At 43.9% G+C, this 17,479-nt stretch overlaps 1 long non-coding RNA gene across 2 annotated transcripts in view; it reads right to left on the bottom strand.

Annotated features, from left to right (window-relative positions):
• Window positions 1-17,479, bottom strand: part of LOC121477525 — a 38,933-nt gene that overhangs the window by 4,799 nt on the left and 16,655 nt on the right. Inside the window, exon 8 of one of the 2 annotated variants that reach the window (XR_005984277.1) lies at window positions 17,200-17,363. This is a non-coding gene — a long non-coding RNA (uncharacterized LOC121477525). Of the gene's footprint in view, window positions 1-7,848; window positions 17,364-17,479 lie in introns of those variants that run through there. The other variant, XR_005984276.1, reaches the window with a different exon arrangement.

Raw genomic sequence — 17,479 nt, 5'->3', positions numbered from 1 at the left:
TTGGCATTTTTATAGCAAATCATGAATTGTAAATTTCTTTACAGACATTGGTGAGCCCTCAAATATGGTTCTATCATTCTTAGTAATGTTCCTCAACTTTCCTATCCGATAACATAAGAGATCAGCGAGCGAGCAAGGCAGAATGGAATGTAGCATAAAACAGAGTGAGAAAACCTGACATCAAATGGTAGCAATTCCATCTGCGTGAACTTGGACAAATCACCTTGCTGCCTCCTCTGAGTCTCAGTTTCTTCCTCTGTAATATGAGAATAGCCCTGTTTCACAGGACTATTGTGAGATCACAGGAAATAATGCAAATCCAAGAGTTTTGAGAACATCAAAATCCTATGTGGCTGTGAATGATTTTTATTTATTTTGAATAGTGATTTGCTAGACATTATTTTTTTTTTTAGATTTTATTTATTAATTCATGAGAGACACAGAGAGAGAGAGGAAGAGATGTAGGCAGAGAGAGAAGCAGGCTCACCGCAGGGAGCCCAATGCGGGACTCCATCCTGGACCCCCAGGATCACGCCCTGGGCTGAAGGTGGCGCTAAACCGCTGAGCCAACTGGGCTGCCCTAGACATTATTATTATTATTAATTATCAGCTATGCTGTGCTGGCCAAGTCTTGCACAGGAGCTAGCATCTTCCATCTGAACAGCCTCTTATGTCTTTGCCAAGGACAGCCACACTCAGGTGAGGCCTTTGTGGTACAAAAATACTGCCCAGACCTGCTGGGGTTGCTCAGCTCTATTGCACCAGGCCCAGGAGCATTGGAAACTAACTGCTTGTACCCACCAACCTCTCCACCAAATGGCCCATGGAGGTTAAAAAGCAAGATCGAGCCCAAGTTCTGCCAATGTTGAGCAATAACAGTACCACCAAGGAGCTAGGCAAAGGGGCTTGCTGGAAAGATTTTCCCAGGCAACTTTGAGAACATCTTCAAGGCAGGGGTGTTTTGAGGGGAGAGCAGGAGGAAACTGGGGAATCTGCATTTTAAACAGTGCCCCCATTAATTCAGGTGCACTTGACAAAACTGTCTATGATGTGAAACATGATGGAGAGAAGCAAAGAACAGGTTCTCCACTGATGGCGTGCCAGGTGCTTGATAGAAAGCAACTTCTCTTAAGGGAAACCCTGGGTGTACAAGGAGACACCCTTATAATCCATTTCTTGGTTGGACTTCTTCCTTCCCTTAATATTACTGTCCCTACCCACGCACACACATACACACACACACACACAGGATGATCAAGGTATGCGGGTCACCAGGTCAGGCACACAGTAGGTCATCCACTGAGGGCTTTGCAACAGCAAAATCATTCATTGTCTGCCTCCAGAGCCTACAATAGATTACCACAGAGAGATAGATGATCTCAGAGAAATTTATCTGAAACGCAGTCCATAGACCTACTCCCCCAGATATCGTAAAGGGAGTTCTGTTGATCCCAGAGTCAACAAACACATCCTAGACTCTGCCTCAGGGTTCTATTTCTCCCTCCACCCATTTGGTCAACAAATACTCATCAGACTCCAACTGTGTCAGGCCCATGTACAGAGCTGGAAATCTAAGATGAGTGGGATTCCATTTCTGTCTTTAAGGATTTGGTATTGTTGGAGGACTCAGGAACTAAGCAGTTACAGCAGCACGTGGTAAGTATAAGTAAGATATCCCAGATGCTGAGGGCTTCAGCGGGGACAGAATCTAACCATGGGGATTATTAAAAAGGGATGAGAAAAGCTTCCCAGAATGGAGGACACCAGATTTTCAAAGAAGGGGAGGATTTCTAGGAAGAAGGAATAGCCTGTGCAAAGCATAGAGATGTGAGCTGGGGGAGAGGAGAGGTGCCCTGAGGGAACAAATGGCCTATGTTAGAGACTGGGTATGAGGTGTGGCAGCAGCGAGGGCTGGAAAGTAAGCATGTGGAAAGCCTCATCTGCCATGCCAGGCGTTTAGACTTCCCCTTGAAGACAAGGTGCAGCCTTGGCAAGGTTTTGAGAAAGATTAGGTTTGCATTTTTTATATATCAGTCTCTAGACAGGCATTGTGGAGAACAGGATGGAATAATAAGAAGGCAAGATAAGAAGCCATTGCAACAGCCCAGATGAGAGATGGGGTGCCTTGGCCCAAAGTAGTGATGTTGGAAGTGGAGAAAAGAGGAGGGATTTAAACAAAATCAAGGACACAGAGTCCACAGGAGTGACGGGGCATGGGCTGGAGGTTGGGGGGAGGAATCATCTAAACAAGGGGACATTTGCCTGGCAAGGGCAGCTTGTACATGTGATGCTTTACCAGAGATCATGAACACAGGGGGGTGAACTAATTTCGGAAAGAAATTAACAAGTTCGGTTTGGAAGATGTTCAGGTGACTCTGGAATATCTAGGTGAAGAAATTTCATCAGTATTTGTAATGAGCCTGGGGTTCAAAAAGGGAAATGAGATGGAACTATAAGAACTTTCCTGCATTAGCTGTAAAACTCTTGCTGTAGACATATTTATGACCCTGAGGGTTGCCCAATATTAAATTCCTTTTCAAAATTGGTACCAGAAGAAAAAATTCCATCAGGATACCCCTTTGAATCAGAAAAGGAAAATTATGTAAGTCATCATGTTTACTTTCTTGTCCTGCCTGCCAGGAAGCTCAGGGTTATATTTAATGATCAAGTGCAATAACTATACTAACTCTTATAACATATTTGCCTTCTCGCCATCTTTATGGCTTTAATTTTTAATTACAATGTAACATTCTCAGTCTATTTTCCATGTTATAAGTCGTCTCTACTTCTCTTGGGAAATAAAAAGTATATTTTCACCAAGGTTGGGCCCTTTCCACTTCAATTGTGTTTTAAGCTCCTGGAAAGGAGTTTTTCTTTACAATGAGAGTAACTATTTTTCCCCAGGTACAAGAAAGAAACCAAAAAAAAAAAAAATGCCCTCTTCAGAAAGGGAATTGGTCCTCAGGGACCAGTTAGGGCCAAGGGGCCCAGAAACTTACAAATCATTACAAAAAGCTAGAGCCACTGATTCAAAAAGAGCACCCAAAAGGTATGAGGAGTAAACCAGAGCAGACGAGTTCCAGCCCAGCCCTTTCTCACCGTTCAGCTAAGTGGCACTCTTCACTCCCAGCATGAGGCAGGGCCACAACACAAATAGCATCATAGAGGGTTTGGACAAATTCCTTTCAGGTTATTAAGGGCTACCTCTAGCCTTTGAGGAAAAAGAATATGTCATAATAATAGCAACGGTTATATTTTTTAAATGCTCTTACATCATTATCTAACTTAATCCTCTCTGGTGTTCTGACAGGCAGGTAGGGCAGGAACTGTGGTTATTCACACTGTTACAGCTTTGTGTCCTCTTGCATAATGTTTCTTGGAGCCACTTTTAGGAAAATAACACTGGGCTGGGCTTACTTCCCTCTGCTGAGACCATTCATAGTGAAGGCAGGATAATAACAGGAGTAAACATGATGATCCCTGATTTTCCCCCCAGCACTTTCAGCTTCCAGAGCACTGCCACCTCCGTCATAATAGTTGACCCTTAAACCACCCTGAAGTAAGCTGGGAGGGGCTTACTGTCTCTGCTTTGTAGATACAGAAGCTGAGCCTCAGAGAGGTGCGCTAGTAAGTCATGCTCTCTCTGAGCTGGATTTGTAGCCCTCAGGGGAGGGCACTAAGATCTTGAGCTGCTGACATGATCCCTCCCCACCCCACCAGTCCTCTGAAGCTTTCAGGCTTCAACAACTCATTTACTGGCATAGTGAGATGCTGATGATAGAAACCACCAAATGGACAGTTCTAGCTCATTTGAATTCCCTCTTCATTCATGAGTGCAGCCACTTGGTCCCACAAAATTAGTAGTGGGTTAGGACCCCTTCTTTCCTTCAGATAAAATCACCTGCTTCTGGTTTCACCAGATAACAGGCCTCAGAGTGGTCAGGCAATACAGGAGCCATCTAAACAATTTTCAAGGAGTCAATAACCATCAAAACCCTGGGAAATAAGTAAGTCTCACTGGGCCAGGCTCAGAAGATCTTCTTAGCCAGATGGCCTTAAGGCAAGTCACTTCACCTCTTTGAGCCTTAGTTTCATCTGCAAAATGGGTCAATAATAACCTCAGTTCTTCCTCAGCTCATAGGTTAGTTGTGAAGATCATAACTGTGCATTAATAGCATCTTATAAAATAGGAATATGACAGCTGCTGAATCTTCTCCACGCAGGAAGCTCTAAACCTGCAACTCAAGGGGCAGAGAGGTAGCATAGGAAGTGGGTAGTATCAGGTGCTGTTAAGCGTAGCATGAGCAACATGACTACATTAGTGAGAAGAGAGACTCTGGGGCAACACATGCAGTGACACAGTGACCCTTTCCACACACATCCAAGCTGACAGTCGTCATTAGAAAATACAATAAAAAATTCCTTTTAAAGAATCAGTTAGTGCAGGGGTGCCTGGGTGGCTCAGTCAGTCAAGCATCTGCCTTCAGCTCAGATCATGATCCCAGGGTCCTGGAATCGAATCCTGTGTCCAGTTCCCTGCTCAGCAGGGAGCTTACTTCTCTCTCTCCCTCTACTGCTCTTCCTGCTTGTACTCTCTCTCTCAAATAAATAAATAAAATCTTTAAAAAATTTTTTTTAAAGAATTAATTAGTTCAACCATTTTATTTGACGGAGGAGATAGAAGCTGTACACTTTCTACAACCAACTAATCCCAGAAACTTCTTGAAACTTTAGTTAGAGAATTTGCAAGATGCTAAATAATACACATTTAAAAAATGTGACAGACTAGAGGTGGGAAGGAAACACTAGGCCCTCTAATATACGAAAATGAAAACATCATCCTGGTGTTTGAAAGTTGTAAGGAACTATCAGTTTTCTACAAGGAGACCAGAGTTAAAAAATCACAGACAAGAGAGCCAGAAAACCTCTTAGAGGCCATTTTTCTCATTTATCTTCCTCCACCCATTTCACAGAGAAGGAAAGTAAAACTCAGAGAGACATGACCTGCTTCCAGTCACACTCAAGGTTAGAATCAAATAGGAAGCATGAAATGTGTCCCTTGCTGCATTGAATCCAGCACACATTTATGAAAACCTACTAAATTCTTGCTTGGGAAATGAGGGTGAATAAGCCAGAGAATCTACTTCCAAGAAATTGAGTCCATTAGGGGATATAAAAATTGAGCAGCTGATTCCTGCTCAAAATGCTACACGTGATATTAACAATGATCAGAATGCTATGGTGACACAGAATTCAGAGCACTCGGTTCTGCCTGGGGTTATCAGAGGAGGCCCCCACCCAGGAGTTGGCATTTGAGTGTATTGAGTGGAAAAGTATTCCAGGCAAAGGGAACAGAGTGAGCTAAGGCAAGGGGCTTCAGGAAGAACACAGCATACGCTGAGAGCCACACACAAATAGTTTGAAACAGCTGGAGGGTTTATAGAAAGTGCTTCAGGGCAATCCTAGGGGATGTCAACAGCTCTCAGCTGCCCTGCACCTCATTTGGCACGCTCCTGAGTTTGTGGCCTGTGTCCACCTAATGGGCCAGTACAACACCTGGCCAAGTGCCGATGGCATTGTGGGGCTTAATGAATTCCCTTTGAAGATGAGAGGACTGTGAGGGAGAGAAGAATTTGCCACTCAAGTGAGTCAACTGAAACGGAAGGTGTGTCTAGCCACTCAGGCCCAGCTCTCTGGCTAGTCGACCGGACAGCCAGGGTCACCTCCCCTGGGGCCGTGGGGTTCTACTAGGGAACATCAAGTTGTTGTTCTTTTTTTTTTTTCACCAAGTAGTTCCTAAGCCACAACACTTCTGGCTCACCCTTGCATTTGTAGTTTTACCAACATAATTGATCCCAGAGCTCAGTTTCTGCCATACCCATTGGTTTCCTAGGGAGTGATGGTATATTTAGGCCCCCTTAGAGCATCAGCACAGCCTGGCCCCCTGGGGATAGCATGGAGGGACATGTAAGATGCAGACATAAATAGTCCTGAGCTATGTAGTCATCCTTTTGGGTGCTCTGAGCTTCCTGTCCTAAGCTAAGTTTTTTCTCTTGGGGTTAACTGAGGCATTGAGAGATAAACAAAGCTTTAAAGGGACTCTCCCCATTGGAAAGCCAAAAGCATTTCTAAGACACTGCTTTGCCCTACCTTCTGATGAATGTGTCCAGCCTTCCCATGAGTACGCCCTTGTGAAGACTCTCTGAGGCATGTAGGGGGGGAGAAAAGGCCACTTGAGCATGAAACTTCTCTAAGGTGCCCCTCTTCATATGTTGTGTCTACAAAATGTCAAAAGAGCCAGGCAAATCATGCCAGGGTTCATCCTGGCAGTGGGCAACCAGTCACCCCTGATATTCAGTCTTGAGCCATTCAAACAACTCGTAGTGACTAAGGTTTTTTTCCACTTACACCAGATTCTTTTGCTCCCACCGCACAATTATATTAGCAAATGAGATCCTTGAGTAAGCAAAATAGGCCTTTCACAGACACATTCCTTAGCCTACTACAGGTAGCTTAGAGTCAAGGAACATTCATTCACATAAGCTTCTCAAAATACACCCCCAAGCCGTTTTCACCATGCAGTTGCTGTGATCTCAAAACTCAACTGTGTGCAAAAGCAGGCAGCCAGTAGCTTTGCAAGAGAATGAGAACTGGGCAATGAACAAAATTAACATTTACAACTTGTGTAACTGACAAAGGATTAATACCCAGAATATGGAGAGAGAGGGGGATCCATTAGAAGATGAAAAAAACAACAGAAGTACATTAGCAGACTATATGAACATGCACGTTGCAGAAAACAAAATGATCCTTAGCGTATGGAAAGATGTTCAACTTCACTAACAATCAACAAAACACAAATTTAAAAGTTAAGATGTTGCCACTTCACTCCTATCAGCTAGGCCAAAATTTTTAAGATCTGACAATATGAAGTGTTTATGTGAAGACATAAAACAATAGCAAAGCACAATCACACTGATGGTAGAACTGGAGAGAAATCTGGCAATTACTTACTAAATTTGAAGCTACATATACCTTATCTCACAGCTATTCCACTTTCAGGCATACTACTGAGAGAAATTGTTACACAAAGAGCTTTACACAAGGATGTTCACTGCATCACTGTTTATAGGAGAGAAAAAGAAATTTAGAACTTTGTTAATAGAGAAATGCTTAATAAATTATAACACATACATAAAAAAGGAACATGACATTGAAGTTAAAGTGAATGAAAATGTACCAATACAATTACACCTAAAACAAAAATATTGAATGAAAAAAGCAATTTGTTGAATAAATTGGTATTCTGTCATTCATGCAAATTTTAGACATGGAACTGCACTCTCTATTGTCTTGGACATATACTTAAGTACCAACCATGGACAAGATGGAGACATAGCATACCATCTTTGGAGTGGTAGCTGTTCTGGGAGAAAAGAAAAGGTGCTGGGAAAAATGAGCTGCAAAAGGACTCAGTTATCTTTGATAACGTTTGTTTCTTTAAAAAAGCTATTTGAAGGGGCATTTGCACCCCAATGTTTACAGCAACAATGTCCACAATAACCAAACTATGGACAGAGCTCAAGTGTCAACTGATGAATGGATAAAGAATATGTGGTATCTATATACAGTGGAATATTACTCAGCCATCAAAAAGAATGAAATCTTGCTATTTGCAAGGGTGTGGATGGATGGAACTAGAGGGAATTATGCTAAGTGAGATAAGACAGTGTCAGAGAAAGACAAAGACCCACATGATTTCACTCATTGTGGAATTTAAGAAACAAAACTGATGGATATGGAGGAAAGGAAGGAAAAATAAAATAGGATAAACCGAGAGGAAAACAAACCATAAGGGACTCTTAACTACAGAGAACAAAATGAGGGTGACTGGAGGAGAAGTGAGGGGCATGCGGTAACTAACTGGGCATTAAGGAGGTCACCTGATGTAATGAGCACTGGCTGTTATATGCAACTGACAAAATGCTAGGTTCTACCCCAAAATTAACAATACAGTACATGCTAACTTGAGTTTAAATAAAACCAAAAAACAAACAAATAAAATAAAAAGCTGTTAGTATTCTTAGAAGTCAGGGTGATGGGAATATGAATGTACAGGTCAGAATAGGTACGATTTTGCTACAGCAACAAAACCCTTAAATCTCAGTGACTTTAAACAACAAAGATTTCTTTTTTGCTCATACATGGTGGATTGCCAGAGGGGCTACGCTTATTGTTGTCACTCTGGAACCAAGACTGAGAGTGGCCAGTACCTCCTTGCTGTTGGCTATACCAGGGGGAAGCAAAGAGCAATTACATGGCCCAGCCTAGACGTGGCACAAGTTACTGCCTCTCACAACTAATTGGCCACAACTAGGTATATGGTCCTACCCTTCCCAAAGGGCCAGGAAGTATAATTACACAGTGAGCCCAGAAGTGGAAGAACTAGAAATTTGGGGGCCAATGACAGAAAGAGTTATTTTGCAATAGGTATTTGTTATCGTCCTCCTCATCTCTTTTTACATGTTTGAATTATGTTTCATATTTTGCAAAAGCAAGGTCGGAGGATGCTTTGACTTGGGAATCAGGAGGCTTGGGCTTCGGTGTGAGGACTAGAAGGCAAAAGAGGCAAGGTGGGGGAACAGAGATAGTATGACTGTCAGCTCCATATTCCCAGACCATTTGACATGATTCACCTACCCACCCTGATACTGCAATTATCCCATATTCAGAAAAGGACCTCCATGTAGATGACCCTGAATAGGTTGACCTTCCTTGCTTTTCTTTATTTCCATGAAGATTGAATAGGCAACAGGAAGCCTGATACAAAGAGATGCAGTGCATGGAGTATGGATCGTAGAGTCCAAAGTCTTAGCTAAGTACTAGGTCTGCCACTCACACACTTCCTGTTACCCTGGGCAAGTTACCATACTTCCAGGGTCTATTTTCCTCATCTGTAAAATGGGCATAACAATAACACCTACATCTTTGAATAGCTGTGATAAGCAAATGAGGTATGTAAAGTGTGTTGTAACTGTAACGTGCTGTGCAGACGTTCACTATTATTAATGACCTAAATTTTGCTGCAAGGGAAGCCTCAGGCCCGATTTACATTTCTGGCCGACAATGACTCATACAACTTCCCTCACTAGAGCCACCTGGTTGACAAAATGGGCCCAGGCATCATCCTGTGGTCCAACCGCTTGAAGAATCTATTGATTTCCTCTTGTGAAAGTGAGTGTGGGAGCAGGGATTAAGCATTATTGCAGATTCCCTAGGGAAAGGAAGGGGAAGGTATGATTCCTAGGAAGGGGAAGGTATGATTCCTAGGAGCAGGGCCTGGTTGGGAAGAGGTTGTAGGCCGAGATGGAAACCTGGGTCCCTGGGACTCATTGAATATTTGAGCTAGAAGAGTACAGGTAGAAGAGAACAGCTCTTTCAATCCCCTCATTTTACAAAAGAGCAAACTGAGGCCAGGAAGGCAGAAAGGATGACCCTCTTCTGACAGCAATGGAGAGCCAACAGAGCTGGCATTCACGCAGGGTCTTTAATTAACTCAGAGTAACCAGGGCAAGCTCCTCATGTGCAAGATGACGCATGAACCTTACCTCCCCAGTTATTTCTAATGTCTGTTGTTTTAAGAAAACTCAGTTCTATCACTTATGAAATGCAGTATAACTTTCCCTAAAAGTGAGCTCTAGGCTCCCAGTTATTGACTTTGCAGATCAGGCTCATAGGAGTTATCTCCTTGTCTCCCCACATATCCTGAATACCACCTGTTGGGCCTCCTCCTATCTTGCTAAAGGACTCCTTCTTGGTGTCTTACCCAATTTCTGTTAACCCTTAGAGCCTTGATGCTCCTAATTCTACCCTTACCTAACCAATATCCCTACCTGTTTGTGTTACACGTTCTAGGGATTGAGCCAGAAAAACCTTCATTGAGCTACAGAGAACATAGGACACAACTCAGGAAATAGCTCGTGGGCACCCGGGTCTGGCCCCAGAAGTCCCTCCCGGAGGATGCTTTGCACACCAGTATTGTTGCTGATAACACTTCCCCAGAGATCACAGGAAGCTATATAGCCAGATGCAAGGGTAAATCTGACCCTATAGCAGGTGCATCCTGCTCTGACGGCAAAGTGAACTCCACAGGAGGATCTCTCACGCCACATTACCTGGGACCTTGCCTCTGAGGCCATCATGGGCTCCTCCCCATGGTTGCTAAGTCATTCCGCCAGCAATTCAGAAGACCAGAGAAAAGACTGTTATCTCCCTCCATAGGAATAAGAGGTGGCCATTACACCTGAGAGGCACTTCACCTGTGAGGTACTTCTCAGTCTGCAAAGCACTTTCACACCCATTAGCTCATTTGATTTTTTTTTGAAGAACTGAAAGTCAGCTAGAGAAAGGATTATTCTCCTGTGTTCTAGATAAGGAAGCTCATGTGAGGTCCAGAGAAGTTGAAGGACTTAAGGTCAGATCTTTTGACTCTGATTCTCATTCTCTCTTTGTAGTACAATTAAAGTATTATCGTGATATTATAACATTCTATTAATGACCAAGCCAGAGGGCCAGTATTTAAATCACTTTCAAATATAAAGGCTCTCCTCGGCTTGCTTCTGCCCTTCAATAAACAGTTCAGGGGGAGAAACCATTTGTGAAACCAAAACGCATTTACATTGCGGTTTGTGCTTTATCTGGTTTCTAGAAGCCAGGTCTTTAGTTTCTTTCTGCCCCGTGTCCACTTTCACCCTCTACCTGGATTTTTATTTGAGTCAGTACAACTGAGGAAAGGATGATGCAAAGTAATTACTCACATGAGCCTCACTTGCAGGACCACTGGTGTGTGTGTGTGTGTGTGTGTGTGTGTGTGTGTGTGTGTGACCTTAGAATGTCAAAGGGACGTGCAAGGTGCAAATCCTTAAATCCTCAATGATTAAAATCCTCAATGATTAAAATCCTTAAAATCCTCAATGATTCCCTGTTGCTCAGGGTGGTCCAGGGATCAGCAGTGTCAGCATTATTTGGGAGTTTACTAGAAATGCATAACTTCAGGCCCCTACCCCAGACATACTTCATCAGAAACTGTATTTTAATAAGATCCCCTGAGGTCTGCATTAATTGTTGAGAAACACTGATGTAGAGAATATGACCCACATCACTGACCCCAGGGGTGAGGTCCTTACTCATCCTGGCTGCCTGAAAGCAACATTCACTGGTACACACACACACCCTCCCACTTCCCCTCTCACCTTGGCTCCTGCAATGATCTCTTCCTCTGGTGTTCTCTTGAACCAAATCCTTCCCATCGTTTGAAATCTGGCTTGAAATCCACCTCCTCCAAAAAGCCAAGCCTGATCATTCCACCAGGGAGTGATCTTCTCTCTTTCTGAACCCTAATACCCCAGGCCACACACTTTCTATCTTGAATTAAAATTTCTTTGAGCACAAATTCGCTCTCCAAATTATGTGCTCCTCAAGGTCTAGATCTGGTCTGATTCATTTCTATATTTCCCAAAGCCACACGTTACTTTGCAAAGTTTCTACCACAAACTGATTCTTTAATACATTTGTCTTTAATGTTTCTTTCTGTCTCTAATTGAGGTGTCCAGAGCGATTAAGAAATTCACATTATTGGGTGCCTGAGTGGCTTAGTCAGTTAAGCATCTACCTTTGGCTTAGGTCATGATCCCAGGGCCCTAGGACTGAGCTCTGCATTGGGCTTCCTGCTCAGCGGGGAGTCTGCTTCTCTCTCTCTCTCTCTCTCTCCCTCAGTCCCATCCCATTGCTCATTCTCTGTCAAATAAGTAAATAAAATCTTCCAAAAAAGAATTTCCCCGTATTATTCTTGTTATTTAGACAACCATTACCACATATGATTATGATCTAGACTTGGAAATGTTTGCCTAAAATATTCAGTCACTGTCACCCAGCATGTACACAAGCACACACATCCGCCCTGCTCCCAATGCACACGTACTTGGTTTACTATTTCACTTGTTCTTTACTGTAAGAAGAACAATTGGCCAGAATTTATCAAGGTAGCAGGGAAATGCCTTCTCTACACCTGATGTGCCAATTCCAGACTGATTTAGAGTCCTTCCAAAAGAGGAGAAAGAACGTGATCCTATTACACAATGGAACATAGTACCCAGATCCCAAAGTCTCTATCAGGACCGCATTTGGGACAAGCAAAGGTCCCCTGGCCCTCGTTCAGTAGCTTAATGGAGAAGACTCCAAAGACAGAATGCCACTGGTGTTCTTCCAATTATAGAGTCATCTGATTAGAATTACAGTAAATGCATAGCTCAGTTTGCATTGTCCTGAGGTGAACCGGGAACCAAGCTGCTATGGTTGGAGCATCTCATGGTACTGATCTCTGAAAGTCCACTGTCTCATCACAGTGGGGCACTCATGCAAGCGCTACCCTGGAAAGGGAACAGACACAAGTTAGGACACTCCGTTTCTGGGGACCCTGGAGCTCTGGAGACCAGAGTTAGATATATAACTGCATTAATGTTTGAGAGAAAAACTCCGCACACACTCCAGACATTAAACCAACCGAGACCTTTGGAAAAAAGGCTTGCCTTTGGGATAGTTTTAGAATTAATTGTTCCAGTTTATTTCTAGCCCGTTAGCATTGAGCCTTGAGAGGTGGTCTACAAAGTACAAGTTTTCCAAACCATAACATACTATTTTGGTCCATGCTAAGGGAATTTTCTTGTTCTGTCTAGCTGAAGAAGACGAGGCAGGCATTCTCTAGAAGAATCACAAACCCATCAATCCCCTTTCACCTATTCCACTTACAGTGTGAGGGCTGGGAATCGTCAGGGTGTCAGACCAAACCTGATGATTGTGTTATTGTTGCTTCTAATTTAACTACCAAACTGTTAAGAATTACTGCCCCAAACCCAGCTGGAGGACTGGCACCACGCTTTGAAGCCACCAAGTCAGAGTGCTATTGGATGAAACTCGGCTCTACTGGACCATGAAATGAGTTTTCAAAGGGACAGAGAATGACAGATGTGCAAGCCGTGACTAAAACTGTCTCACCAGAGTGGTAACACTCATAATAGGGCAAAAAGAAGCACCACCACGTGATGGGACTCTACCCAAGTCCCAGGTCTACCTGGGAAAGCCAAATCACAGACCAGAGAACACCTTGGAGATTAGCTCTGGAGCCTCTGTTTCCTCATCCACAAACCTCGCTTCACATGTGCACCGTGAGAGACTTAGGCAATTACATAGTACTCTTTTTTGAAGGTAGCCATTGAATCCAAGCACTGAAACGTGCTGGCTGGGTGACTTTCTGGGCCTCCTTTTCCTTGTCCACGCCCTCCCACCTCCCAGGGCTGTCATGCTCATCCAAAGAAAACGAGAGGAGTTGGAGGTTGCCCTGACTCAGGCTTTCTACTTTCTTACTTTCTCAAGCTCCTTCATAGAGGAGAGTTAAGAAAGCTCCCCAATACTAGGCTTTCTTACAGCCTAAGGCTTTTGTCAGTCTCCTTTCCTAATCTTCACAAACCCCTGGAATCAAAGATGTATCAAAATCAAGGCATACACAGGAACCAAATCATAGAAGATACTCATGCACACACCTGCACACACAATTGTAAATGTATTTTTAAAAGACTTTAACAAGCACATTTAACAAGCAAACTCTTAACTATCAGGAAAAATCCTGTTCAATTAGGAATAGGGAAGGAGACCATTGGGTCATGGGGCTGAAGGGGAAAGCTTTAATTACAGGTTGTTTGGAGAAAACCGCTCTGTTCATCCCTACCCTGGCTATTCCTGATCACGCTATCCATCACTCTCCATTTGGCCTACCCTGATTGATCACTGCACTACCTGTATTATAAATCAAACTTAATTTGGCATCAGTTCAGACTCACTGGGCCCTCACGAACAGAAAATCTTGAAAAGATGTAGAAGCCATCCACAAAATGCTTGTACTGAAAGCGACGTGGAGAAAACTTATTTGCAGCTTGGGATTGGGCAACAGGACAATGGCAAGAAAGAGAGTGGGTCCTTCCAGACTACAAATATAGGCAAACGGTGATCCAAAACCAGGTTAAGTACTACCCAGGGTCTTCCCGTGACGGCTTCAAGTCCCAGAAATACATCATTTCAGGCTGCGAGGACCCAGAGATCTTGGATCAACCACCTTGTTTTGGAGGTGAGGAAACCGGGCCTCAGCTGGGGGGAGTGGCTGTGCCCACGGTCACACAGCCGCTATGTGCCAGAATGGAGACTAGAGACCAAAATGCCTCCTGACATTCTGAAGACTGTCCCTATCTTTCAGGCTCTCAGAGATCAGAACTTATTAAATAGCATAGACATATTTTCTGATTTCCCTCTGATTCCCCTCTGAAGAATCTGAACATTCTCAGCCTCTTGTACGACAAACCAGAAAAGTCTGCCAAGGCTTCAGCTCTCGGAAAGTAGCAGCTCAGTGTTGCAGAAATCTGAATTCTACTCTCAACTCAGACATTAATGCTTGTGTCTGATGTGCTTTGGCTCCAGACCAAAGCCCCTTTGTAACGTAGGGAGAGGGTGCTAGAAATAAGGAAAAGGAAAAAATAAAATAAAATTTAAAAATAAAACTTAAAAAAAAAAGAAATAAAGAAAAGGAAGGGAGCTGTCTCTTCTCAGGGGCACCCCTAGAAGCACAGTGCCGGTGTCGGTACCCTGCATTTGTCTATTCAGAAAGCCCTCCTCTTCCTTTAGAGATGGGTAGAAACGGGAATAGAAAGCCACAGCTGTCTACTCAAGGCTGACAGTGCTAAGTCCTGTGTTGCATGCGTGCATGTCTGCGTGTGTGTCTGACGGACACCCCAAAGCTCTGTGCTGATCTTTGACCTCTTCTTCAAATTGTTAGTCCTTGAGAGGATGCCTGTAGATGACTTGGGTTTTGCCATTTCTTGTTAGTATCAGCATTCTGAAAGGTATGTAGGTGTGCGCTCTTTCACTTCATAGATGAAGATGTCGAGACACAGAGGTCACACAGAGAAAATCAGAGAAAATCCACAATTGGACGTGCTGAAAGATCCAAGTCCATGCTCAGCTGCAGCTTCCCAGGATGTGCACAAGGCTATGGGTTTGATAACCCCAACACGGTGCCACCAGCTTCCAGACCACCCTGCACTGTTCTTTTGCTGGAATGCTTATTATAAACATAACAAACATTGGTAGAATGCTTGTTATTTTGCTAGGATGCTTGTCTTCTCTTTATTAATGCCATCCTTCCGGGACAATATTCCCTGCCCTCAACACACACACACACACACACACACTCGCATTCTCCCATGCACACACTCAGCCTAATTACTTGTATTCATTTCTTCAGATTCGGCTCAAGTGATATTTCTTCAATGAGGCCCTTCCTTACCACTCCCCAAAACAGGTCTCCCTATTGCATGCTCTCTCATACCATCTTCTTTTCCTTTCTAACAGTCTTCAGAGATCCACAGAATTGTGACCGTCTGATCTGAGTCTCTAACCTTCATGTCAGCGACCGCTCCTGCATTTTCCTCTCCATCTTATCCCTGTATCCCCTAGATGCCCAGCACCTAGTACTGAGGAAGCAATAACAGGGGTGAATGCAATCAAGGGCTGATGGGTCAACAGAAGAATATACGCGTAGTCAAGGCTACAGTAATTCATCTCTTGCTAGTAGTGTTTTAAAAGCTTCTCTCTGCAACCCAACGACAACTACCCAACATCTCTTGCAATTCAACTACCCAATATCTGCCAACCCATGCGACTTCCCCTTTATCCCTTCTGTTTCCTGCAGTTGCTCCCACAGTATGCTTACAGTTCTTACAGTCCTCACTTCCCTTCCCCAGATTCAGCCTTCAATGTCAGCCTGAAAGTAACTCTGAGAAATCTTCCTTGAACTCTTCATAGAATATGAAATACTCCTTTCACTGTTTAATCCCTGCATCCCGCGATCAGTGTTGGAGCGTGCTAGGGCTGACGCTCTGAGTTGCCTATCTCCATAGTCCCCAAGGCTCTGCTCATAGCTGGTACTCAGAAAATACTGAAGGAATGAATCAAAGGATCAAAGTTTTCCAACATGAGATGTCATGTTCTTGAGAGAAGAATGCCTCTATTGGCTACTTCTGGCATAGTGTTTTGCACATAGTAGGCACTCACCAACAAGTTCGCTTCAATGCCATCCTCCCCCAAAGATAACACAGAGAGCAGAGCAATATAGAAGAAATAGTATGAGCTGTAAGATAATTCAGATATACCTGCTATGTGACCTTGGAGAAATGCTTAACCTCGAGAGCCTCATATTCATCTGCCCCCCACCCCATTGTGATGGAGAATGGATATTAACACATCTGGCATTTGCCTGGCACCCTAAAGTTGTTCCTTTTCCCCCCTTCCTTCCTGGGAGTCACTGAGACTGGCCAGCCTCACTCCTTCCTCTGTCTCCTGGGAAGAAATGGTGGTAAAGGGATTGGAACCCAGAGTCTAAGATACTTCCTCTTGTCCCCATCTGGCCCCCTATGCCCAGAAGCTCCTGCCCCAACCCTCTCTGCCCTGATGGAGGGAAGGTGATAGGAATAGGCTCAGTGGATGACTCAGCTTCAGTGACTAAGGCGAGGAGGTGGGGGTGGTAGGAAGGGCACGGGGGCTGGAGAGGAAATAAGTGAACACTCCATCTGATGAAGGATGACTCCAAGATAAAGAGGTTTGGCCCTGCTGGGCTCCTGACTCTGACACAAAGCAGACAAGTAAGGGCCTGAGTGCCTTTCCGGGGCACCCTCTGTTTCATTTCTTGGCAAACTCCTGCTGGCTCACAAGGGACCTTCTAGAACAAATACTGAGCATTTTTCTGTCTTCTGGAGCTTTTCAGCTCGAGTACTAAGATACATTTGAATATCATTCTTGATGAATTGGTTTTCAGATAGGGTTCCATCTCACCAAAATCAATGTGCATGGGTTATAATTCTGACAGCTACCTGACTTCCAACCTTGGCCTCTCTCCCGGGCTCCAGACCATTTCCTTCATCTGCACCACCACTTCGACATTCTCAAACATTAAACAAGATCAGGTCTAAAACTATATACATAATGGCTTCTGCATCTGCCTCCCTCAGCTCCTCTCCTGGTTGACTGTACCACCATCTACCCAATCACCAATCTTGGTGCTAAGACATCCTGCACCCTTCCTCCACCCATACTCACCATTGCTCCAGTATTCATGTTCCTGCCAGGTCCTGAATTTCTCACATCCATTTCCTCCTGCCCGTCCCCACTTCAGCTGGAACTGGTCAGGCCCTCATCATCGTCCATCATGACTCTTTCTGGCATCTTCCAGCTATCTCCTTATCTCCAATCCATTTTCCAGTCTGCAGAACAATATGCTTAAGCCTTACTTTGAATCTTATCACCCTGCTTAACATCCTTCAATGCTTTCCCAGATCCTATAGGAAACAGTCCAAACTCCTGAGTCTGGCATACAAAG

Source organism: Vulpes lagopus, chromosome 17 (genome assembly GCF_018345385.1).
Source record: "Vulpes lagopus strain Blue_001 chromosome 17, ASM1834538v1, whole genome shotgun sequence".
NCBI lineage: Eukaryota > Metazoa > Chordata > Mammalia > Carnivora > Canidae > Vulpes > Vulpes lagopus.
The sequence above is the reverse complement of the archived record's forward strand: the minus strand, read 5'-3'. Positions and strand labels throughout refer to the sequence as shown.